Source organism: Salvelinus alpinus, chromosome 36, assembly GCF_045679555.1.
Source record: "Salvelinus alpinus chromosome 36, SLU_Salpinus.1, whole genome shotgun sequence".
NCBI classification, from domain to species: Eukaryota; Metazoa; Chordata; class Actinopteri; order Salmoniformes; family Salmonidae; genus Salvelinus; species Salvelinus alpinus.
The window spans coordinates 4,859,719-4,884,877 of record NC_092121.1 but is presented as its reverse complement, the minus strand read 5'-3'; the positions used below and the strand labels follow the sequence as shown (position 1 = coordinate 4,884,877).

The following is a 25,159-nucleotide window of genomic DNA, read 5'->3' as shown; positions in this document are numbered from 1 at the left end:
TGTTAGTAGGCACTGGGGAACTCAGGCCTTTACAGAAATGACATGCTGCTGACACTGAGAGCTTCCCGGGAGCAGCTCAGTATAGCTGGATGTTATTGTAAAAGCTTGGGTAGCAATATGTTTGACTTGAAGCACAATATACAATCAATGTAGAAAGCCGTCCCAATGAAACCATATGTTGATGGGACCATACCTTGTTATTACAAGGATTTATAGTCAGTGCATTTTACATCCCACTCAAATCTGGATGTTGGGAGAAAACATTTCAATATTGTGAATGGAAATGCAGTTAAACTTGGTGCTAGCCGGGCGCTGTTTAGTCAGGGATGGTCAATGTTTAGTCAGGGATGGTCAATGTTTAGTCAGGGATGGTCAGTGTCTAGTCAGGGAGGGTCAGTGTTTAGTCAGGGATGGTCAATGTCTAGTCAGGGATGGTCAGTGTCTAGTCAGGGATGGTCAGTGTTTAGTCAGGGATGGTCTGTGTTTCGTCAGAATGCACCTATCTGTGCCTCTGTCTGTCTGTTTCTTCTCTTTCAGATGACTGTGGATCAACCTGACCAACTGCAAGTTCGAGAGCGGTGAGTACCTCCCTCCCTCCCGTCCTCCTAACTATCAAACCTGATGATTAGCAAAGAGATGTACACACTGAATGACTGAATACAGTAATGACTAATGATAATGGATCGTGGTTAATCCCTATAGAGCTGATCAATCAATGCCATTGTCTCCATGATGTAGTGCCATTGATCAAGCTTCATTAAAATATCATCAATTGAGCTCATTAACCTAGACCTAGTGTGCTCTCAACACTCGTGGCCTTGAGCATCAGGTTTTTAGTAAGAAGCAAAAGTGATTGACAAGCTGTCTTGCGATATTTATCAAATGCTGATCTAGTGTAATATTGTTATCCTGATCGGCAGTAGAATTAAGTGTCAAATTTGTTTAGTTAGTACTGTCACAGTCAAATGTTGGAACACCAGTGTGATGACAGATATATCCCTCTGACTATTTGACCCATTGTACAGTTTCAATGATACACACAGTTAGAAATTGTAAAGACCCAATGGTTCTGTCTTGTCACATTGAAAGTAAAGGAATTATCCCGACACATCAAGTATTTACAGACTCTTCCAAGACGGTCTCGGCATAGCCAACTATTCATATTGGCCTAACTTATACTACCGTTCGAAAGTTTGGCGTCACTTAGAAATGTCCTTGTTTTTGAAAGAAAAGCAATTTTTTTTGTCCATTAAAATAACATAAAATTGATCAGAAATACAGTGTAGACATTGTTAATGTTGTAAATGACTATTGTAGCTAGAAACAGCTGAAGGCCATCATCCCGGAGTCACCTCTTCACTGTTGACATTGAGACGGGTGTTTTGAAGGTACTATTTAACGAAGCTGCCAGTTGAGGACTTGTGAAGCGTCTGTTTCTCAGACTAGACACTCTAATGCACTTATCCTCTAGCTCAGTTGTGCACCGGGGCCTCCCACTCCTCTTTCTATTCTGATTAGAGACAGTTTGCACTGTTCTGTGAAGGGAGTAGTACACAGCGTTGTACGAGATCTTCAGTTTCTTGGCAATTTCTCGCATTGGATAGCCTTCATTTCTCAGAACAAGAATAGATTGACGAGTTTCAGAAGAAAGTTAATTGTTTCTGGCCATTTTGAGCCTGTAATCGAACCAACAAATGCTGATGCTCCAGATACTCAACTAGTCTAAAGAAGGCCAGTTTTATTTCTTCTTTAATTAGCACAACAGTTTTCAGCTGTGCTAACATAATTGCAAAAGTATTTTCTAATGATCAATTAGCCTTTTAAAATGATAAACTTGGATTAGCTAACACAACGTGCCATTGGAACACAGTATTTCTGATCAATTTGATGTTATTTTAATGACAAAATGTGACTTTTCTTTCAAAAACAAGGACATTTCTAAGTGACCCCAAACTTTTGAACGGTAGTGTAAATTTCCAAAGCAATATTTTTGAGTTGAAGAGAAGCTCAGCCTCCAAAATTAGGTCATGGTGTGTTTAGTAAGGGCTGGCCGCCTCGCTTCACGTTCCTAGGAAACTATGCAGTATTTTGTTTTTTTTACGTGTTATTTCTTACTTTGTTACCCCAGGTAATCTTAGGTTTTATTACATACAGTCGGGAAGAACTATTGGATATAAGAGCAACGTCAACTTACCAACATTACGACCAGGAATATGACTTTCCCGAAGCGGATCCTGTGTTTTGCCTTCCACCCAGGACAATGGATCTGATCCCAGCCGGCGAACCAAACAACGACGCCGTAAAAGGGGCAAACGAAGCGGTCTTCTGGTCAGGCTCCGGAGACGGGCACATCGCGCACCACTCCCTAGCATACTACTCGCCAATGTCCAGTCTCTTGACAACAAGGTTGACGAAATCCGAGCAAGGGTTGCCTTCCAGAGAGACATCAGAGACTGTAACGTTCTTTGCTTCACGGAAACATGGCTCACTCGAGAGACACTATCGGAGTCGGTGCAGCCAGCTGGTTTCTTCACGCATCACGCTGACAGAAACAAGCATCTGGTAAGAAGAGGGGCGGGGGGGGGTATGCCTTATGATTAACGAGACGTGGTGTGATCATAACAACATACAGGAACTCAAGTCCTTCTGTTCACCTGACTTAGAATTCCTCACAATCAAATGTCGACCGCATTATCTACCAAGGGAATTCTCTTCGATTATAATCACAGCCGTATATATTCCCCTCCAAGCAGACACATCGATGGCCCTGAACGAACTTTATTTGACTCTATGTAAACTGGAAACCACATATCCTGAGGCTGCATTCATTGTAGCTGGGGATTTTAACAAGGCTAATCTGAAAACAAGACTCCCTAAATTCTATCAGCATATCGATTGCGCAAACAGGGCTGGTAAAACCCTGGATCATTTTTATTCTAACTTCCGAGACGCATCTAAGGCCCTCCACCGCCCTCCTTTTGGAAAAGCTGACCACGACTCCATTTTGTTGCTTCCAGCCTACAGACAGAAACTAAAACAAGAAGCTCCCGCGCTCAGATCTGTTCAACGCTGGTCTGACCAATCTGATTCCACGCTTCAAGACTGCTTCGATCACGTGGATTGAGATATGTTCCGCATTGCGTCCAACAACAACATTGACGAATACGCTGATTTGGTGAGCGAGTTCGTTAGGAAGTGCATCGGCGATGTCGTACCCACAGCAACTATTAAAACATTCCCAAACCAGAAACCGTGGATTGATGGCATCATTCGCGCGAAACTGAAAGCGCAAACCACTGCTTTTAACCAGGGCAAGACCCTGGGTCTCGACCGCGCCCTGTGCAACTGGGTACTGGACTTCCTGACGGTCCGCCCCCAGGTGGTGAGGGTAGGTAACAACATCTCCACCCCGCTGATCCTCAACACTGGGGCCCCACAAGGGTGCGTTCTGAGCCCTCTCCTGTACTCCCTGTTCACCCACAACTGCGTGGCCATGCACGCCTCCAACTCAATCATCAAGTTTGCGGACGACACTACAGTGGTAGGCTTGATTACCAACAACAACGAGACGGCCTACAGGGAGGAGGTGAGGGCCCTCGGAGTGTGGTGTCAGGAAAACTTCTACAGATGCACAATCGAGAGCGTCCTGTCTGGCTGTATCACCGCCTGGTACGGCAACTGCTCCACCCACAACCGTAAGGCTCTCCAGAGGGTAGTGAGGTCTGCACAACGCATCACTGGGGGCAAACTACCTGCCCTCCAGGACACCTCAACAACCCGATGTCACAGGAAGGCCATAAAGGTCATCAAGGACAACAACCACCCGAGCTACTGCCTGTTCACCCCGCTATCATCCAGAAGGCGAGGTCAGTACAGGTGCATCAAAGCAGGGACCGAGAGACTGAAAAACAGCTTCTATCTCAAGGCCATCAGACTGTTAAACAGCCACCACTAACATTGAGTGGCTGCTGCCAACATACTGACTCAACTCCAGCCCACTTTAATAATGGAAATTGATGGAAATTGATCAAAAATGTATCACTAGCCACTTTAAACAATGCCACTTAATATAATGTATATGTATATACTGTACTCTATATAATCTACTGCATCTTGCCATCTTTATGTAATACATGTATCACTAGCCACTTTAAACTATGCTACTTTTATGTTTACATACCCTAACTTAATCATCTCATATGTATATACTGTACTCGATACCATCTACTGCATCTTACCTATGCCGTTCTGTACCATCACTCATTCATGTATCTTTATGTACATATTCTTTATCCCTTTACACTTGTGTGTATAAGGTAGTAGTTGTGGAATTGATAGGTTAGATTACTCGTTGGTTATTACTGCATTGTCGGAACTAGAAGCACAAGCATTTCGCTACACTCACATTAACATCTGCTAACCATGTGTATGTGACAAATAACATTTGATTTGATTTGATTTGTATGACTTTCTGTGGGAGAGAGAGAGAGAAGGGAAAGGATTATCTGGGCTGGGGAAGAGACGTTAAGAGACCGGCTTTAGGATCATGGGCAAACCGCACGTACAGTGGGGAGAACAAGTATTTGATACACTGCCGATTTTGCAGGTTTTCCTACTTACAAAGCATGTAGAGGTCTGTAATTTTTATCATAGGTACACTTCAACTGTGAGAGACGGAATTTAAAACAAAAATCCAGAAAATCACATTGTATGATTTTTAAGTAATTAATTCGCATTTTATTGCATGACATAAGTATTTGATCACCTACCAACCAGTAAGAATTCCGGCTCTCACAGACCTGTTAGTTTTTCTTTAAGAAGCCCTCCTGTTCTCCACTCATTACCTGTATTAACTGCACCTGTTTGAACTCGTTACCTGTATAAAAGACACCTGTCCACACACTCAATCAAACAGACTCCAACCTCTCCACAATGGCCAAGACCAGAGAGCTGTGTAAGGACATCAGGGATAAATTGTAGACCTGTACAAGGCTGGGATGGGCTACAGGACAATAGCCAAGCAGCTTGGTGAGAAGGCAACAACTGTTGGCACAATTATTAGAAAATGGAAGAAGTTCAAGATGACGGTCAATCACCCTCGGTCTGGGGCTCCATGCAAGATCTCACCTCGTGGGGCATCAATGATCATGAGGAATGTGAGGGATCAGCCCAGAACTACACGGCAGGACCTGGTCAATGACCTGAAGAGAGCTGGGACCACAGTCTCAAAGAAAACCATTAGTAACACACTACGCCGTCATGGATTAAAATCCTGCAGCGCACGCAAGGTCCCCCTGCTCAAGCCAGCGCATGTCCAGGCCCGTCTGAAGTTTGCCAATGACCATCTGGATGATCCAGAGGAGGAATGGGAGAAGGTCATGTGGTCTGATGAGACAAAAATAGAGCTTTTTGCTCTAAACTCCACTCGCCGTGTTTGGAGGAATAGAAGGATGAGTACAACCCCAAGAACACCATCCCAACCGTGAAGCATGGAGGTGGAAACATCATTCTTTGGGGATGCTTTTCTGCAAAGGGGACAGGACGACTGCACCGTATTGAGGGGAGGATGGATGGGGCCATGTATCGCGAGATCTTGACCAACAACCTCCTTCCCTCAGTAAGAGCATTGAAGATGGGTCGTGGCTGGGTCTTCCAGCATGACAACGACCCGAAACACACAGCCAGGGCAACTAAGGAGTGGCTCCGTAAGAAGCATCTCAAGGTCCTGGAGTGGCCTAGCCAGTCTCCAGACCTGAACCCAATAGAAAATCTTTGGAGGGAGCCGAAAGTCCGTATTGCCCAGCGACAGCCCCGAAACCTGAAGGATCTGGAGAAGGTCTGTATGGAGGAGTGGGCCAAAATCCCTGCTGCAGTGTGTGCAAACCTGGTCAAGAACTACAGGAAACGTATGATCTCTGTAATTGCAAACAAAGGTTTCTGTACCAAATATTAAGTTCTGCTTTTCTGATGTATCAAATACTTATGTCATGCAATAAAATGCGAATTAATTACTTAAAAATCATACAATGTGATTTTCTGGATTTTTGTTTTAAATTCCGTCTCTCACAGTTGAAGTGTACCTATGATAAAAATTACAGACCTCTACATGCATTGTAAGTAGGAAAACCTGCAAAATCGGCAGTGTATCAAATACTTGTTCTCCCCACTGTATATACAAGCCCATAAAATTGTGGCATGCTTTGTTGGCAGAGCCAGACGGCGTACAGACTGCTCTACATTCGGGGCATGTGATGAGAAGGCAGCTGTGCTGTGCCTCCTTTCCCTTCGCATAGGGATTTCCCACACTCTGTGTCTCTGGGTTCAAACAACATACTATAAGTGTGTAAAATGCACAACATGCACGCACATGCAAACACACCCACACAGAGGGAGAACATGAGCAACCATGTACACAACCACAGAACTAAGCAGTAAGCATTGCGACCATATCCGATCTGCAACCACAGAACTAAATGCAATTGTATAGTCAAGTACTCAGCCACAGATCTACACAATCACAAAACCCACACAACTACACAGGCCCGATCCATTACCACAACCTTTTGATTACGTTATCCACAAAAGTACTACACTACGGCACACAATTCAACACAACACCAAAGTAACACTTGTGATACTCAACCAAGAACACACATACATTTACTGTGTCCATACATACACATCATGAACCAAACCACACATTTCCTTCACTTCCTACCAATGGCAAATAAAGATCCTTAGATCCGTTCTCTAGTTGAGTGTCAGATGTAGATTATTATTTCCAGAAACGCCAAGAAAATATGATGTTGCTCATTTGGTATTGTCTACATATGGACAGTCTGTCAATGGTATCAAGACCAGTAAGTTGATACAGTACCATAATATGAACACATACTGATAATATGATGTACAGTGCCTTCAGAAAGTATTCACACCCCTAGACTTTTTCCACATTTTGTTGTGTTACAAAGTGGGATACATTTTTTTTAAATATTCATGGAAAATAAAACACTAACATACGCTACATGATATAAAGTATGTGGACACCTGCTTGTCGAACATCTCATTCCAAAATCATGGGCATTAATATGGAGTTTGTCCCCCCTTTGCTGCTATGACAGCCTCCACTCTTCTGGGAAGGCTTTCCACTAGATGTTGGAACATTGCTACAGGGACTTGCTTCTATTCAGCCACAAAAGCATTAGTGAGATCGGGCACTGATGTTGGGCGACTAGGCCTGGCTTGCAGTCAATGTTCCAATTCATCCCAAAGGTGTTCAATGGAGTTGAGATCAGGGCTCTGTGCAGGCCAGTCAAGTTCTTCCACACCGATCTCGACAAGCCATTTCTGTATGGACCTCGCTTTGTGCATGGGGGCATTGTCCTGCTGAACCAGGAAATGGCCTTCCCCAAACTGTTGCCACAAAGTTGGAATCACAGAATCGTCTAGAATGTCATTGTTTGCTGTAGCGTTAAGTTTTCCCTTCACTGGAACTAAGGGGCCAAGCCCGAACCATAAAAAACAGCCCCAGACTATTATTCCTCCTCCACCAAACTTTACAGTTGGCACTATGCATTCGGGCAGGTAGTGTTCTCCTGGCATCCGCCAAACCCAGATTAGTCCATCGGACTGCCAGATGGTGAAGCGTGATTCATCACTCCAGAGTCCAATGGCGGCGAGCTTTACACCACTCCAGCCGACGCATGGCATTGAGCATGGTGATCTTCGGACATTGTAACAATAATCGACAGCACCATGGTGAACAAAAGGACACATATATATACAAATACAATCAGTGGGAATAGGGGTCAGGTGTGCTTAATGAAAGTTCCAAAGGGATCCGTTACAAGTTATGTCCTCAAACGCTACAGTCCGCAAAAACACTACAGTTTAACTATAGTAATAGTACAGTATTTAATTTGCATATACCCTGCCCATTCCCCTCCCACATATCCCAATTTGTGCCACCCATTAGTGAGAAACCTACATGCCAAGTATAGACCATTTATTGTGGTCCCTACTGGTTATAGAAAAGAGCAGAAGCTCTGAACTATCTGTTCAGACCCCAGTCCTACCTACCTACAGGTTATAGAAAAGCCACCATGTCCTATGTTAAATATAATTAAACAAAAACACTATGGTAAAATGTTAGTGTAAACTGTAAAAACAGTAGTAAATACTACAGTCTGCAAAAAACACTACAGTCCTCAAAAAACTATGGTTTTCCCACTATAGTAATAATACAGTATTTAAACTATAGTATTTTTGAATGTGGGCCGGACAGAAGATCAACCACTTCCCTGACATGATGGAGCTGTGCAGGAGGAACATACAGGCTCGCAGCATTTACCGCATGCTGAAGAGGTTCCCCAAGGAACCTTCCCCCGCACCTGGTGACGCTCCCATTAGTCAATTGACACTAGCCTGGTTAAACCAAACTGAATTCTGCGCTCACCATCAGGGCATAAAATTCACTTTTTGGTCCCCTAGCCACTGTGGCAGGTAGATTAAAGAATCTAGCCACTCAGAAAAAAACAGAAAAAAAACGGATGAGCATGTTAAGTAATGTTTCTAAAACACTCAAATGTATTACTAGTAAGAAGTAACTAATGTGGTATATTGAATAATATATATTTTTTTCTTTTAACCAAAATATCACAGATGGGGGGGGGGGAGTTAACTGGCCTCTTTAAAACCGGGAAGTCACCGTGGTAGCGAGACTCAAGTCATGTTTGTGCCTTTGAGATTAAGGCTGCGTTTCAAACTCATAAAAGACACACCCTCCTCCATTTACCCTCGCTTTATGCTCTTGGGGGAATCACCGCGGCCATCTTTGTTGTCAGTCCAAACGATTAATTCGAATTTCTTTGACTTTGTGCGATTAATTTACCAGCTATGAAACAAAACTGCGCAAATGCTTTCAAAACAGCTGCTGCAGCATTTATTTGACTATAAATGTGATCACACTTGACTATTTTTATTCATAAATCAAATGCTTGCGTTGTGGAGCCCTGACCAACCGCCAGCGTGGCTGGTGAAATAGACATTTTACTCGACAATGGCAAAATCTACCCGTATTTGGCAGGCGGCGGGTGTTAATTGTATGCCCTGCTCACCATTCAATCTGGTTTAACCAGGCTAGATTGATACACCTTTAACATTAGATAATACACCCTTATCCTTTGATTGCATGATGTCTGTGAATTGAAATCCCAAACTCTTTCTTAGAGGACAGAGGGGAGACGGACACTATTGGCCCTGTACCCTGCAGTGTACTTTGGAATTTGATAATGTTGTCTATTTGTTATCTAAATCAAGGGTTCCCAACCTTACTTGATAAAAAAAAAAATATTGTTTATACCGATCTAAAGTAACGCAAAAATCTGCATTGATTTAGCCTAAAAACAAGCTGTAAAATGCCAGAGGAAGACACTGCTCAGATGCCCATGGGAATGTCTTTGGTTTGTTTCTATGACATACAGAAGCTGAGCTACGACCTTATAAAGTCAAAGAAATTTGAGACGTAATCTTATACAATGTGTGACTGTGTCACTATCAATCGATCGAATAACTTTCTGTAAAAGATGATTAGTATAATTAAATTGAGGGTTCATATAAATGATCCTCATAAAACATATTTGGTAGCAGGAAACCATTTAGGGAAATCGGGTCTACACTTTATTTTGCTTATTATTATTATTATTATGATTATTTGTATGATTATTATTATTATTACTATTATTATGTTTTAGCATTAACTAGCCTACCAAAATATGTAATGAGTCTTGTTAAACTACGTATAATTGCAGGAAATGAGCTTCAAAACAAACATTTTCCTAGGTCCTTCAAATTTAACAAATTCAAGCTGGTGTTTTATTTAATATACGCTATCTAAATATACCACATTTTTATATGACATTTTTTAAATGTGAAAAAGGGGCCCTGGGGGGAAAATGGTTGGGGCCCCTGATTTAAATCATTTATGAAAGTACAATAGGAGCAGGATGAGCTTTTATTTTATTTTATTGTACTGCATTTACAAGAAGATGTGAAGAAGAAGATGCAGCTGTTTTGGAAATGGATCTAAACATCTGTGCTTCTTTTTTGGCAACTGAAGCCTTGTCGTTTATAAAACTGCCTCTTGTATTTAAACGTCTTTGTTGTGTCCCTCCCACTACCGCTCCACAGTTACAGTGACTTCCAGGCCTACACCAGGGCCAAGAAGCACAAGATGTACAGTACCAGTCAGAAGTTTGGACACACCTACTCATTTCAAGGTTTTTCTTTATTTGTACTATTTTCTATATTGTAGAATAATAGTGAAGACATCAAAACTATGAAAATAACACTTATTTCAATGTCATTGGTCTTTCATGTTCATACTGTGTAGTTTTGTTAGGGATCGTATTTAAAGTGTCAAGTTTTTTATGCCATGTGCACAAGTACAGTGACAAGAGCTAAACCCAACAATGCAGTATTCAATATTAATGTAGTGCTACAAATAACATAACGTAAAACAAAAACACACGAGAAATTTAAATAAGAGCACGAGAAGTAAGTAAGCTATATACAGGGTCAGTTCCAATACCAGATTTACAATGTGCAGGGATACTGGAGTAGAGGTGGATAGAGGTGGATATGTGTAGAGGTAAGGTGACTAGACCTCAGGATACAGTACATGGTATAGCAGCATATGTACATGGTATAGCAGCACCTCAGTGTAGCAGCATATGATAATTGTACTGTATGTGAGTGTGTGTAAATGTGTCAGTCTAAATGTGTGTGCATGTTACGTGTGTGTGAGCAAATTAAGTGTGTGTGTGTTGGAGTGTGTGAGTGCATAGACAGTGCAAAAATACAATTCATGTATAGTACAATGTAGGATAGAAATGGTAGCATTTGTTTTCTGTCGGTGTTGATATGTTGTACATCATCAGTATGTAGTAAACGTGTTCAAGGGGATTGAGACAGACAGGAACATAATCAGACACAGACACGCAGGCAGACGGACTTAGATAAGATAGACGTCTGTCCTTGAACTCAGACCTACAGTGGGTGTGTTCAATCTTGCTCCTCTCAAACCGTATTTGTTTACCAGTGATATGGCCCCATTGATGACTCAAGCTACCGTTTTACTAGCTCTTGTCATAAAAGACTTAGCAACAATGCCAAACATTCAAACACTGTGAATGTACTCCTGTTCTCTAGTTCCTCTTCGATACAGTCTCTATCTCACTCACTGTCCTCTTTCATGCATCTGACCAACTACACCATTAACAAACACAGTGAGAATTTTGTCTGGGACGAGAACGCTGGCAGCAAAAAGGTGATCTATTGACACGGGTCTTCCTGGGCTTTCACTTTGATGCTGTATTTGACTATCCAGCTATGGTATTTCACCAACGTGTTCCGGTAGCGTGGGTATGTACTAGTGCTTGGTTCCAGGAGGGAAAGGCAAGCACAATGCCTTTTCTTTTAGGTATAAATTCTATATGTTTCCCTCTCATTAGGATAATGGCTCAATCCACTCTGTCGGTCACAAAACAGACCATGCAAATGCGACCGGTGTCGGAATGAAGCAGCTCGACCAATTCATGTCAGTCTAAAAGCAATGACTCAGAGCTGTCAGTCATGTCCCACTCTGAGACTTATGATCATCTCCGGCCCAGGTCCCCCGTACCATACTCGTATCAGTATGCAAGAGCCACAGCCAGGCTTGTCAGCAGGCCAAGCAGCCAATCTTATTTGCAGCACGTATATATATCAGACTCAGGAGGCTGATATACTGCCGCTCATATTTCATCACTGGCTTGGTATGTCGAGCTTATTATAGCCCCCCCAAACAAAACTAACTCCAAGAACCTTAGCAGTGTGGATAAAGTGAAAATGAAGTTGTGTCTACAGTTGTACACACGGACAACATTGTGACAGTTGAAAGTGTTTTCGCAAGAAGAGGCAGCGGCATTGGAACAGGTCTATGACACGACGCACAACCGATACTGTACATGGCGACATTCCTGTCTGTTTGAATGGTCTTTCTCTCGCTGTCTCGCTCGCTGTCTCTCTTTCTCTCTCTCCCCACAGGAAGTTGACCCATCTCCTGGAGACGGTGCACTGATACGGGAAAGGTGTGGGCTGACATCGAGGATGTGGTGATCAAGGCTCTGTGCTCCACCACAGCTACCACACCTGCTTCTCGCACCACGCCGCCTTCAACACCGCCACCGGGGCCTACTTCGAGATCCTGGGCTTCGACGTGCTCATCGACCACCGCCTCAAGCCCTGGCTGTTCGAGATGAGACCACACACACTCACTTGCTCGTGTAGTTGTACAGTGTGATGTACTTGTGTATTTGTGTGTGGAGATCAACCACTCCGCTAGCTTCACCACAGACTCCAGGCTGGACAGAGAGGTGAAGGACAGGCTGACACGCTGGTGCTGATTAACCTGGGGGCCTGTGACCGACGCAAAGCCACTGAGGAAGAGAGGCGCAGGATCAGAGACTGGCTGCAGCAGATCCGCTCCAAGGAGACAAGGTGTGGTGAGGACTCTGCAAAACTTCAGTCACAATAGAGTCACAGCACAGTCATTGTAGTCACTTCACTGAGTCATGATAGAGTCACAGCACATAGATGTTATGGAGTCATAATAATAGGGTGATTCCACGCCAGGAAGGCCCGGAAATATTTTTGATATCTTAGATTGTTCTGGCAATTCTCACATAGAAACTTCATTGGGAGGAAGGATGTTTGATATGCTTTTTACATTCATATCACAAACCATTGGTTAGAAAATCATGATGAAAGTGGCCATTTTAGGCCCGTTTTAGACCTGCCTCTTGTAAAATCCTGTGATCAGTGAACCGTGCATGATACAAACAACATATTTGTGCCATTATACTCCTTATAGTGTGCTGTAAAATATGGAGTATGTCTAGATTGTAATAAATAAAACACTTTTTTTTCAACATTGAAACAATCAATATGAATACCTCAAAAGTACCCTTTTTGATTTAGCTAATTTTTATAGATACTCTACAAGTACATCACATTTCAAGAGCAGGTGTTCTGCTACTTTTGAAGTTATGATACATCTTATGAGCGCTATGAACACAGTGAATGGGAAAATGGAGTCAAAGGGAACTGTCTCTGCTGGTGATTTGCTGAATGTGATTGGTTAATAACCTATAATGTCCATTTCTATATATAAAATGGGTTATATTTTCAAAAGTAGCAGAGCACCCACTCTGGAAATGTGAGGTATTTGAAGAGTATATTATTCCAAATAAATTATAAAAGGGTACTGTCACGTTCTGACCCTAGTTATTGTGTTAATCCTTTGTTTTGTTGGTCAGGACGTGAGCTGGGTGGGCATTCTATGTGTTGTATTTCTATGTTGGGTTTAATGTGTTGCCTGATATGGTTCTCAATTAGAGGCAGGTGTTTGACGTTTCCTCTGATTGAGAACCATATTTAAGGTAGGCTGTTCTCACTGTTTGTGGGTGATTGTCGCTGTGTCTGTGTTTTGTTGCACCACACGGTACTGTCTCGTTCGTTCATTCGTTTTTCCTGTTCGTGCGTTCTTCGTTTTATGTAGTTCTCATGTTCAGGTCTGTTTAGTTCGTTTTGTTATTTTGTATTTCTAAAGTGTGCTTCGTCATCGTTATTCTTTTCTCTATTAAATTCATTATGTATTCATCACCCGCTGCGCCTTGGTCCGCTCATTCACTACAAAACGATCGTGACAGGTACTTTCTGAGATATTTGTATTTTTGTTTTATGTTTAATAAATTAATGTGAAACATTGTATTTCAGAATGCAGACATACTCCACATTTTACAGCACACTATCAGGAGTATAATGACTCCAAGATGTTGTCTGTATCATGTGCTGTTCACGGATCATAGGGTCTTACAGGAGGCATGTATAGGTCTAAAAAGGGCCTAAAATCTCCTCTTCCATCATGACTTTCTCAAAAATGGTTTGTGATACAAATGTAAAACGCATATCAAACATCCTTCCTCCCAATGACGCTTCTATGTGAGAATTGCCAGAACAATCTGATATACCAAAACTATTTTTGGGACTTCCTGGCATGGAATAACCCAATTGAGTCATAATACTGGTCTAAGTCATAATAGTCTGCTGCTCTTGAATCATAATAGTCTGCTGCTTTTGAGTCATAATAGTCTGCTGCTTTTGAGTCATAATAGTCTGCTGCTTTTGAGTCATAATAGTCTGCTGCTTTTGAGTCATAATAGTCTGCTGCTTTTGAGTCATAATAGTCTGCTGCTTTTGAGTCATAATAGTCTGCTTGTCACACCCTGATCTGTTTCACCTGTCTTTGTGCTTGTCTCCACCCCCCTCCAGTTGTCGCCCATCTTCCCATTATCCCCTGTGTATTTATACCTATGTTCTCTGTTTGTCTGTTGCCAGTTTGTCTTGTCAGGTCTTACCAGCGTTCTTTCCCGCCTTCCTTTTTCTCTAGTTCTCTGCCCCCGAGCCTGCCTGCCGTCCTGTACCTACCTGACTCTGACCTGATCACGAACCTCTGCCTGCCCTGTGTTCCTAATAAATAATCTGAGAACTGTACTATCCGCCTCCCGTGTCTGCATCTGTGTCATATCCTGAGTCTGATAGTACAAACTGGCCATGACTGACACAGCAGATTCTTACCAGCTCTGCAGCGCCATCTCCTCCCAGGGAGCCACCATTGGAAGACACAAGGAGTTACTTCAAGTACTTATGGAAGGATTCCAGACCTTGACGATACGCGTGGACAGACAGATTGTCTGTGAGGCAGCCCCCCACTACAGTAATCCCCCAGACTGCCAATTACCCCACTACCACCGGCGTTTCTCCCCAATCTACCCCGGCTTCCCAAGAACCCCGCATACCTCCGGATCGCTACGCTGGAGATCCCGGATTCTGCCGGGCGTTTCTCTCCCAATGTTCTCTCATCTTTGAGCTGCAGTCCTCTTCATTTGGATGCTACCCTGGTGTCCGAGCAGGGAATCCCCACCCCTTTCCATTCCCATGGACGTCAGAGCGTTGGATGGGCGCTCTATTGGCAGAGTCGCCCACACCAGGTGTCCCATTAACCTGAGAGTGTTGGGTAATCACAGTGAGTTTATGCAGTTCCTGCCCATCGAATCCCCTCGTGCACCTGTGGGTTTGGGGTTTTCTTGGCTCCAGAGGCACAATCACCTGATCGACTGGGCTACTGGTTCTATCCTGGGTTGGCGCCCGTTTTGCCATGGGCATTGCCAGAAGTCGGCGCTGCCTGCCCCGGGACATCTTCCTGTGGGCTTGGGAAAAGCCCCGGACCTCTCCCGTTCACGCGGAGTACCAGGACCTCCAGGAGGTTTTCAGCAAGGCCCGTGCCACCGCGCTTCCTCCGCATTGGCCCTATGACTGCACCATCGACCTTCTCCCGGGCACTACACCGCCTCAGGCGCAGCTTTATTCCCTGTCAGGTCCGGAGACCAAGGCGATGGACCTGCACTTTGCCTGCCCTGGCGTTACAGTGGGTCCCCCGCAGGACGGATGAGTTAACGTAGGCCAAAGCTATTAGCATGAGGTTGTAAGTAACAAGAACATTTCCCAGGACATAGACATATCTGATATTGGCAGAAAGCTTTAATTCTTGTTCATCTAACTGCACTGTCCAATTTACAGTAGCTATTACAGTGAAATAATACCATGCTATTGTTTGAGGAGAGTGCATACTTATGAACTTAAAGTTATTAATAAACCAATTAGGCACATTCGGGCAGTCTTGACACCATTTTTTTTACAGAAATGCAATAGTTCATTGGATCCGTATAAACCTTGGCACACACTGCTGACATCTAGTGACCAAAATCAAAATTGCGCCTGGGCTGAAATAATACATGATGGCCTTTCTCTTGCATTTCAAAGATGATGGTACAAAATAAAAAAAATATTTTATCTTTTACCAGATCTAATGTGTTATGTTCTCCTACATTAATTTCACATTTCCACAAATTTCAAAGTGTTTCCTTTCAAATGGTATCAAGAATATGCATATCCTTGCTTCAGGTCCTGAGCTACAGGCAGTTAGATTTGGGTATGTCATTCAAAAAAAGGGGCGGATCCTTACGGGGTTAATAGTCTGCCTTGACTGAGTCATAATAGAGTTAGTCTGCACTGAGTCATACGTCATTATCCAAACATAAAAGGAAAGACCAAGCCCATTCCAATGTCCTCTGTGCTCAAGGAGCAAGGAGCAGAGCCAGCAGCAGACCTCCAGTGTGGAGCGAGACCTGAGCTACGAGGACCAGCACCTGGGTGGCATCCGCAGGATCTTCCCCCACCAGGGACGAGAGGAGTACAAGTACCTCAAACACAGCAGCTCCCTCTTCCATGAGACAGCTGCCACCAAGGCCAGAGAGAGGTGCACCAGGTAGACACACACATCACCCACACATTAACAACAAGTGCCCATCCACACCTGTATACAACATCAGTTCCAACCTCAGTGCCATCCATAATGTGTGCATGCAGGTTTACTGGATAGACTATACACATAGCAGGGATGTTTCTGTCCATGTGTGGCGCAGATAGCAGTGCTTGTATACAGGTTTACACAAAGTATACTCAGGAACGTTTCTTTGTGCAGAGAGCAATTGCAGTAGCCCCGTGAGAAACAAAGCCAGAGGAGGTGTCAGAGACTGGGCCTGCTGGGGGAGTCTGCTGGGGACACGGGTAAAATCCACAAAGTACCCCTCTGCCCCATCCATCCCAATGTGAGTACTGTCTGCTGCCTGCTGCTGTGTCCTATAGTTACCTCAACCCCCCCCCCCCCCCAAAAAAAATATGTTTCTGTTACCTGATCAATAACATTGCATTGCCTCCTCAACTCAAAATAAACTGTTTTATGGCGTTGCGTTGTAGCCTCTGGCCGGCTCCGCTCACTTCCTCCCAGGGTGACCCAAGCGCTGAAAGAGGAAGAGGAGGGGGAGGAAGAGCGTCTCAGGGGCTGCAGCTGAGGGCCAGCCTGCTCAGAGACCTGGGCAGACCAGGTGTACGTCACAATGCCACCTGTTGTCAAGACTGACTTACGGCAATACATAAGCAACATGGCAGCCAAGGTGAGCACTTTTCGAAATGTACACTTATCCGAAGTTCACTTATCAGGAGTCAACTGTGTACGGTACTATGCATATATGCTGTGCACAGACAGGCACATATAAATACCTGAGAAGCTATTTGAAAGATGTCAGATTATACAGGTTCAAAGGTTAGTACTTAATATTCTTTAGACTGCAATTTAACAACAGTAAAATAACATGTTTCTTTAATAAAAGGCCCAACAACATTTCCTTCAAACATCCCATTACTGTAAACGTGCAAATACCATGTTTTCTACTAAAGATTGACCCAAGCCTTTATATAGGCCTATCCAGAAATCCAAACACACATGCTATTTTAATAGCCCATAAATGCAAACACATATGTTTGGTCATTCAAAATTCATTAAACGCACATTAATATTCCCAGAGGTGCATAGTTATAATCTCAGAAATCAGAACTTCAGAGAGCCCCCAGAAATGCTCAATCATTACAGTCCAGATATACTCATCTACAAGTGGAGAGAGAAGAACATCGACAACAACACACATGGGCATCACATAGGGCCAGACATGTCTACACACTAAACTAACAATACTAACACTTGTTAGCCACCCAAAACCCCCATTAGAAAAGTGAATAGATGCTTGAGAGCTCTACCACAGGGGTGTCAAACTCAATTCATGGAGGGCCGAGTGTCTGCAGGTTTTCGCTACCTTGTACTTGATTAATCAATTAAGATCATTGATTAGTTAGGAACTCCCCTCATGTCTTCATTGGACACATTGAAAGGACACAACCAAAATCAGCAAACACATGGCCCTCCAGGAATTGAGTTTGACCCCCTGGAGTCGTAGGGCGACCGCTGCAGTGCGACCAAAGGTAAGGAGCCGTCAGTACTGTCTGAGTGTCACGCTCCCTGTGCTGTTATGTCTCAGCCCTATTGGCCCTGGCGGGACCAAGACTGGCACCCCCAGGGGCTGGGCCACAGTGTCTCCACCATGCCTCTCCAGGGCATGTGCCCAAAGTGGGAGTCAAGTGCACCTATTCGGAGTGAACAATGTTTCCTCTTACCCGGTAAGTGGACCAGTACCTTTTTCACTTCTTCCTTTTTCTGTGAGGCCTGTTTGCCCCACGTTGATGGTGATCCGCTTAGCTACTCCATCCTCTGTTCCGTACTGTTTTTCACATTTTGACGAGGTCTAAATGTCACTCAGTACTTAAAACGTACATCAAATAGTTAATACTCATCTTTTGTTTTAACTTTATATAACCTCTCTCCTTATCCTTTGTCATACCTAACGTTCTCCCTCCCTCCCTCCCTCCCTCCCTCCCTCCCTCCCTCCCTCCCTCCCTCCCTCCCTCCCTCCCTCCCTCCCTCCCTCCCTCCCTCCCTCCCTCCCTCCCTCCCTCCCTCCCTCCCTCCCTCCCTCCCCTCTCATCCTCTCTTCCTCATCTCTAGTCAGTGCCTCTCTGGGTAAGCTGGGAAACCACAACAGCAGCAGCTCTAACAGGCCCTTTGCTGAAATGCACGTGCAAGGCCCTTCCCCTATCACCCTGAGGCCGCCCCACCCAAGGCTGCCCCACCCTCAGGTATGTGAAGGACCCAGCGATTGTTTGTGGTAACAAATGTCACCTCTCTTCAGGTTTTGGGCAAATTGGTAATACAAGGAGGGTGAAATAAGATTTTCCCACACCTGTTGGGGAAACCACAGCAGCTGTCTTAGTCTTCAGCCGTGACCTAGTGTAAACGCAGCGCAAGGCTCTCACTCCAGCAGCCCACTTCCGGCTGCCGCAGCTCTCCAGCGCTAACTTTGTGGCGTCGTAGGGAGTGATGAAGATATACCAGGCTACAGACCAGACTGTGGTCAACCGCTGTGATTAGGCAGAACACCAGACCAGGAAGCACCTCGTCGACAACAAGGCCATCGACCACGATCACTCAAGGGACCTGCTCAAAGAAGAAGCTATGGACTTAGATAACGGCAAGGCTGCTGACCCTTCCATGATCCAGCCAAACCAGCCGATCTGACTCGTTGAGACTGTATGTTGTACAGGTCAACATAACTACAGGCATGCTTGTGGATTGCATGCTGACACTTGTTTTTACTCTGCCAAGATGATTTTGTCCAGATGAGAATATGAATGGAACATTGGTTCATCTATCAAGCCTCATCAAGAGACATTACTCCTCAATAATAATACCTACATGTTTCAAGCAGACCACCAAGGAAGTGAAGGTAACCTGCCTAAATGATTACTGCCCCATGGCACTCACGTCGGTAGCCATGAAGTGCTTTGAAAGGCTGGTCATGGCTCACATCAACAGCATCATCCCGAACACTCTAGACCCACTCCAATTCGCATACTGCTCCAACAGATCCACAGATGATGCAATCTCAATCACACTCCAACTGCCCTTTCTCACCTGGACAAAAGGAACACCTATGTGAGAATGCTGTTCATTGACTACAGCTCAGTGTTCAACACCATAATGCCCATGAGGCACATCACTAAGCTAAGGACTCTGGGACTAAACACCTCCCTCTGCAACTGGATCCTGGACATCCTGATTGGCCGCCCCCAGGGGGTAAGAGTAGGCAACAACACGTCTGCCACGCCAATCCTTAACACTGGGGCCCTTCAGGGGTGTGCTTAGTCCCCTCCTGTATTTCCTGTTCTCCCACAACTACGTGGCCAAACACGACTCCAACACCATCATTAAGTTTGCTGACGACACAACAGTGGTAGGCCTGATCACCGACAACGATGAGACGGCCTATAGGGAGGAGGTCAGAGAACTGGCAGTGTGGTGCCAGGACAACAACCTCTCCCTCAATGTGAGCAAGACTAAGGAGCTGATTGTGGACTACAGGAAAATACGGTCCGAACAGGCCCCCATTAACATAGACAGGGCTGTAGTGGAGCGGGTCGAGAGTTTCAAGTTCCTTGGTGTCCATATCACCAACAAACTATCATGGTCAAAACATACCAAGACAGTCTTGAAGAGGGCACGACAATATCCTTTCCCCCTCAGGAGACTGAAAAGATTTGGCATGAGTCCCCAGATCCTCAAAAGGTTCTACAGCTGCACCATCGAGAGCATCCTGACCGGTTGCATCACCGCCTGGTATGGCAACTGCTTGGCATCTGACCGTAAGGCGCTACAGAAGGTAGTGCGAACGGCCCAGTACATCACTGGGGCCAAGCTTCCTGCCATCCAGGACCGATATAATAGGCGGTGTCAGAGGAAAGTTATCGACTGTTTTCTCTGCTACCGCACGGCAAGCGGCACCGGAGCACCAAGTCTAGGACCAAAATGCTCCTCAATGTCATCTACCTCCAAGCCATAAGACTGCTGAACAATTCATAAAATCGCCACCGGACAGTTTACATTGATTCCCCCCACTCCCTTTTGTACACTGCTGCTACTCGCTGTTTGTTTGTTACCTGTGCATAGTAACTTCGCCCCCACCTACATGTACAGATTACCTCAACTAGCCTGTACCCCCGCACACTGACTTTGTACCGGTGCCCCCTGTATATAGCCTCGTTATTGTTATTCTTGTTGTGTTACTTTTTATTATTACTCTTTTTATTTTTGTCTACTTGGTAAATATTTTCTTCTTCTTGATTTGCACTGTTAGTTAAGGCCTTGTGCAGTTGAAGTCGGAGGTTTACATACACCTTAGCCAAATACATTTAAACTCAGTTTTTCACAATTCCTGACATTTAATCCCAGTAAAAATTCCCTGTCTTAGGGCAGTTAGGATCACCATTTTATTTTAAGAATGTGAAATATCAGAATAATAGTAGAGAGAATTATTTATTTCAGCTTTTATTTCTTTCATCTCATTCCCAGTGGGTCAGAAGTTTACATACACTCAATTAGTATTTGGTAGCAATGCCTTTACATTGTTTAACTTGGGTCAAACTTTTCGGGGAGCATAACACAAGCTTCCCACAATAAGTTGGGTGAATTTTGGCCCATTCCTCCTGACAGAGCTGGTGTAACTGAGTCAGGTTTGTAGGCCTCCTTGCTCGCACATGCTTTTTCAGTTCTGCCCACAAATTTTCTATAGGATTGAGGTCAAGGCTTTGTGATGGCCACTCCAATACCTTGACTATGTTGTCCTTAACTTCTCTGGGATATGTGGGACGCTAACGTCCCACTTGGCCAAAAGCCAGTAAAAATGCAGAGCGCCAAATTCAAATAAATTACTATAAAAATCAAACTTTCATGAAATCACACATGAAAGACACCAAATTAAAGCTACACTTGTTGTGAATCCAGCCAACATGTCTGATTTCAAAAAGGATTTACGGCGAAAGCACACCTTGCGATTATGTTAGGTCAGTACATAGCCACAGAAAAACACAGCCATTTTTCCAGCCAAAGAGAGGAGTAACAAAAAGCAGAAATAGAGATAAAATGAATCACTAACCTTTGATGATCTTCATCAGATGACACTCATAGGACTTCATGTTACACAATACATGTATGTTTTGTTCGGGAAAGTTCATATTTATATCCAAAAATCTGAGTTTAGGCGGGACGCTACTGTCTCACTTGGCCAAAAGCCAGAGAAAATGCAGAGTGCCAAATTCAAATAAATTACTATAAAAATCAAACTTTCATTAAATCACACATGAAAGATACCAAATTAAAGCTACACTAGTTGTGAATCCAGCCAACATGTCAGAATTCAAATAGGCTTTTCGGCGAAAGCAAACAATGCTATTATCTGAGGATAGCACCATAGTAAACAAAGAGAGAGAAGCATATTTCAACCCTGCAGGCGCGACACAAAAGGCAGAAATAAAAATATAATTCATGCCTTACCTTTGACGAGCTTCTGTTGTTGGCACTCCAATATGTCCCATAATGTAACGACCGGGGTGTAGTGGGTGAGAAGTCAGGCGCAGGAAGCAGAGAGTTCAGGTTAGTGCTATACTTTTTAATGCACAAAAAACGATGAACATAAACCAACCCCACGAACCAAAGGGCGCATACCAAAACAAATGCCCCAAACACGGGGAACTTAAACAGTCCAGCAAAACCCATAAAAATGGGAAACCCGTAACACACAGACGTGTACACACGTACACCAAACAATCCCGCACAACCAGTAGGCGGGCCTGCTGGTAAATAAAGCCTGACTAATCAGCCTAAAACACAAACAGGTGAAGCCAATAAACAGAAAGGGGAAAAAGGGATCAGTGGCAGCTAGCAGGCCGGTGACGACGACCGCCGAGTGCCACCCGAACAGGAAGGGTAGCCAACTTCGGTTGGAGTCGTGACACATAAACATCACAAATGGTCCTTTTGTTCGATTAATTCCGTCGATATACAGTATATCCAAAATGTCCATTTATTTGGCGCGTTTGATCCAGAAAAACACTGGTTCCAACTTGAGCAACGTGACTAACAAATATCTCAAAGGTTACCTGTAAACTTTGCCAAAACATTTCAAACTACTTTTGTAATAGAACTTTAGGTATTTTTTACGTAAATAATAGATAAAATTGAAGACGGGATGATCTGTGTTCAATACAGGATTAAAACAAACTGTAGCTAGCTGTCAAGGATTCCAAAAGTGGTGAGTGAAGGAGTCAGGCGCAGAGAGCAGGGTAGTTCAAAACGGACGTGGATTTAATATTCCAAAATACCAGTGTTTGTGTGTGTGGTCACGCCACACACACAAGGGCGCGTAAAGTCCCAGTCCAAACAAACAGGACTTAAACAGAATAGGAACAGACACCACAAGAATGAACGAAACACCACAAACAGAAAAACAAGCCTGCACAAAAGTCGGCGGGCCAATTGGGTTTAAATAGCCCACAATCAAACCTAAACACAAAACAGGTGCAACAAATCAGACACAACTAACTGAAACAGAAAAGGGGATCGGTGGCAGCTAGTAGGCCGGCGACGACGACCGCCGAGCGCCGCCCGAACGGGAAGAGGCACCATCTTCGGCGGGATTCGTGACACTAGCTTTCTGGTCACGCGCCTCTATCTAACAGTACACAACAAGTGACCCTCGTTGAAGATGGCCGTACTTCTTCATTACACAAAGGAAAAACCCTCAACCAATTTCTAAAGACTGTTGACATCCAGTGGAAGCGGTAGGAAATGCAAGAAGGTCAATTAGAAATCTGGATTCCCAATGAAAATCCATTGAAAAGAGAGTGACCTCAAAAAAGAAAAATCTGAATTGTTTGTCCTCTGGGTTTCGCCTGCTAAATAAGTTCTGTTATACTCACAGACATGATTCAAACAGTTTTAGAAACTTCAGAGTGTTTTCTATCCAAATCTACTAATAATATGCATATCTTATCTTCTGGGGATGAGTAGCTGGCAGTTGAATTTGGGTATGCTTTTCATCCAAACGTGAAAATGCTGCCCCCTATCCTAGAGAAGTTAAGCCATTTTGCCACAAATTTGGAAGTATGCTTGGGGTCATTGTCCATTTGGAAGACCCATTTGCAACCAAGCTTTAACTTCCTGACTGATGTCTTGAGATGTTGCTTCAATATATCCACATAATTTTCCGTCCTCATGATGCCATCTATTTTGTGAAGTGCACCAGTCCCTCCTGCAGCAAAGCACCCCCACAACATGATGCTGCCACCCCCCTGCTTCCCGGTTGGGATGGTGTTCTTCGGCTTGCAAGCCTCCCCCTTTTTCCTCCAAACATAACGATGGTCATTATGGCCAAACAGTTCCATTTTTGTTTCATCAGACCAGAGGACGTTTCTCCAAAAAGTACGATCTTTGTCCCCATGTGCAGTGGCAAACCGTAGTCTGGCTTTTTTATGGCGGTTTTGGAGCAGTGGATTCTTTCTTGCTGAGCGGCCTTTCAGGTTATGCCGATTTAGGACTCACTTTACTGTGGATATAGATATTTTTGTACCTGTTTCCTCCAGCATCTTCACAAGGTCCTTTTCTGTTGTTCTGGGATTGATTTTCACTTTTCATACCAAAGTACATTCATCTCTAGGAGACAGAATGCGTCTCCTTCCTGGGCGGTATGGCGGCTGCGTGGTCCCATGGTGTTTATACTTGCGTACTATTGTTTGTACAGATGAACGTGGTACCTTCAGGCGTTTGGAAATTGCTCCTAAAGATGAACCAGACTTGTGAAGGTCTACAATTGTTTTCTGAGGTCTTGGCTGATTTCTTTTGATTTTCCCATTATGTCAAGCAAAGAGGCACTGAGTTTGAATTTAGGTCTTGAAATACATCCACAGATACACCTCCAATGGACTCAAATTATGTCAATTAGCCTATCAGAAGCTTCTAAAGCCATGACATCATTTTATGGAATTTTCCAAGCTGTTTAATGGCACAGTCTACTTAGTGTATGTAAACTTCTGACCCACTGGAATTGTGATATAGTAAATTACAAGTGAAATAATCTGTCTGTAAACAATTGTTGGAAAAATTACTTGTCATGCACAAAGTAGATGTCCTAACCGACTTGCCAAAACTGTAGTTTGTTAACAAGAAATTTGTGGTGGTTGGAAAACAAGTTTTAAATACTCCAACCAAGTGTATGTAAACTTCCGACTTCAACTGTAAGTAAGCATTTCACGGTAAAGACAACACTTGTTGTATTCGGCGCATGTGACAAAATAAGTTTGATTTGATTGTGACCAATTCCACCAAGAGAGACAGCAGTTTACTCTCTGTGATATTTTCATCAAGTAAACAAAAATGTCTGAACATCTATATCAGCATCTATTACTACTCATTCATGTTTTACAGAGCAGTGTTTTGAAATGTGCAGGTGGGTACATCATTTCAACTTGAACTAGCAGGTGCTTATAGCTCAGGCTGTAACTTGTCCTGTAGTCTGAAGCACTGATGGTTATCCACCGCAGTATTTATATCCCATTTGTGGAACTGACTGCCTGGCTGGCTGGCTGGCTGGCTGGCTGTGAGGATTAGTGGGAAACACAAGGGGAAGCATTTAAAAAATAAGATATCTGGTAGCTGAAAGTAAAAAAGGTAGGCCTCCATTTGGATACATTACATTGAATGTAGTTATCGTTAGTTGTT

The 25,159-nt window shown here is 43.8% G+C and overlaps 1 pseudogene; it reads left to right on the top strand.

The window, feature by feature from the left end:
* Positions 1-8,269: 8,269 nt before the first annotated feature.
* LOC139564836 (tubulin polyglutamylase ttll6-like) lies at positions 8,270-17,012 on the top strand (annotated as a pseudogene).
* The last annotated feature ends 8,147 nt before the right edge of the window (positions 17,013-25,159 follow it).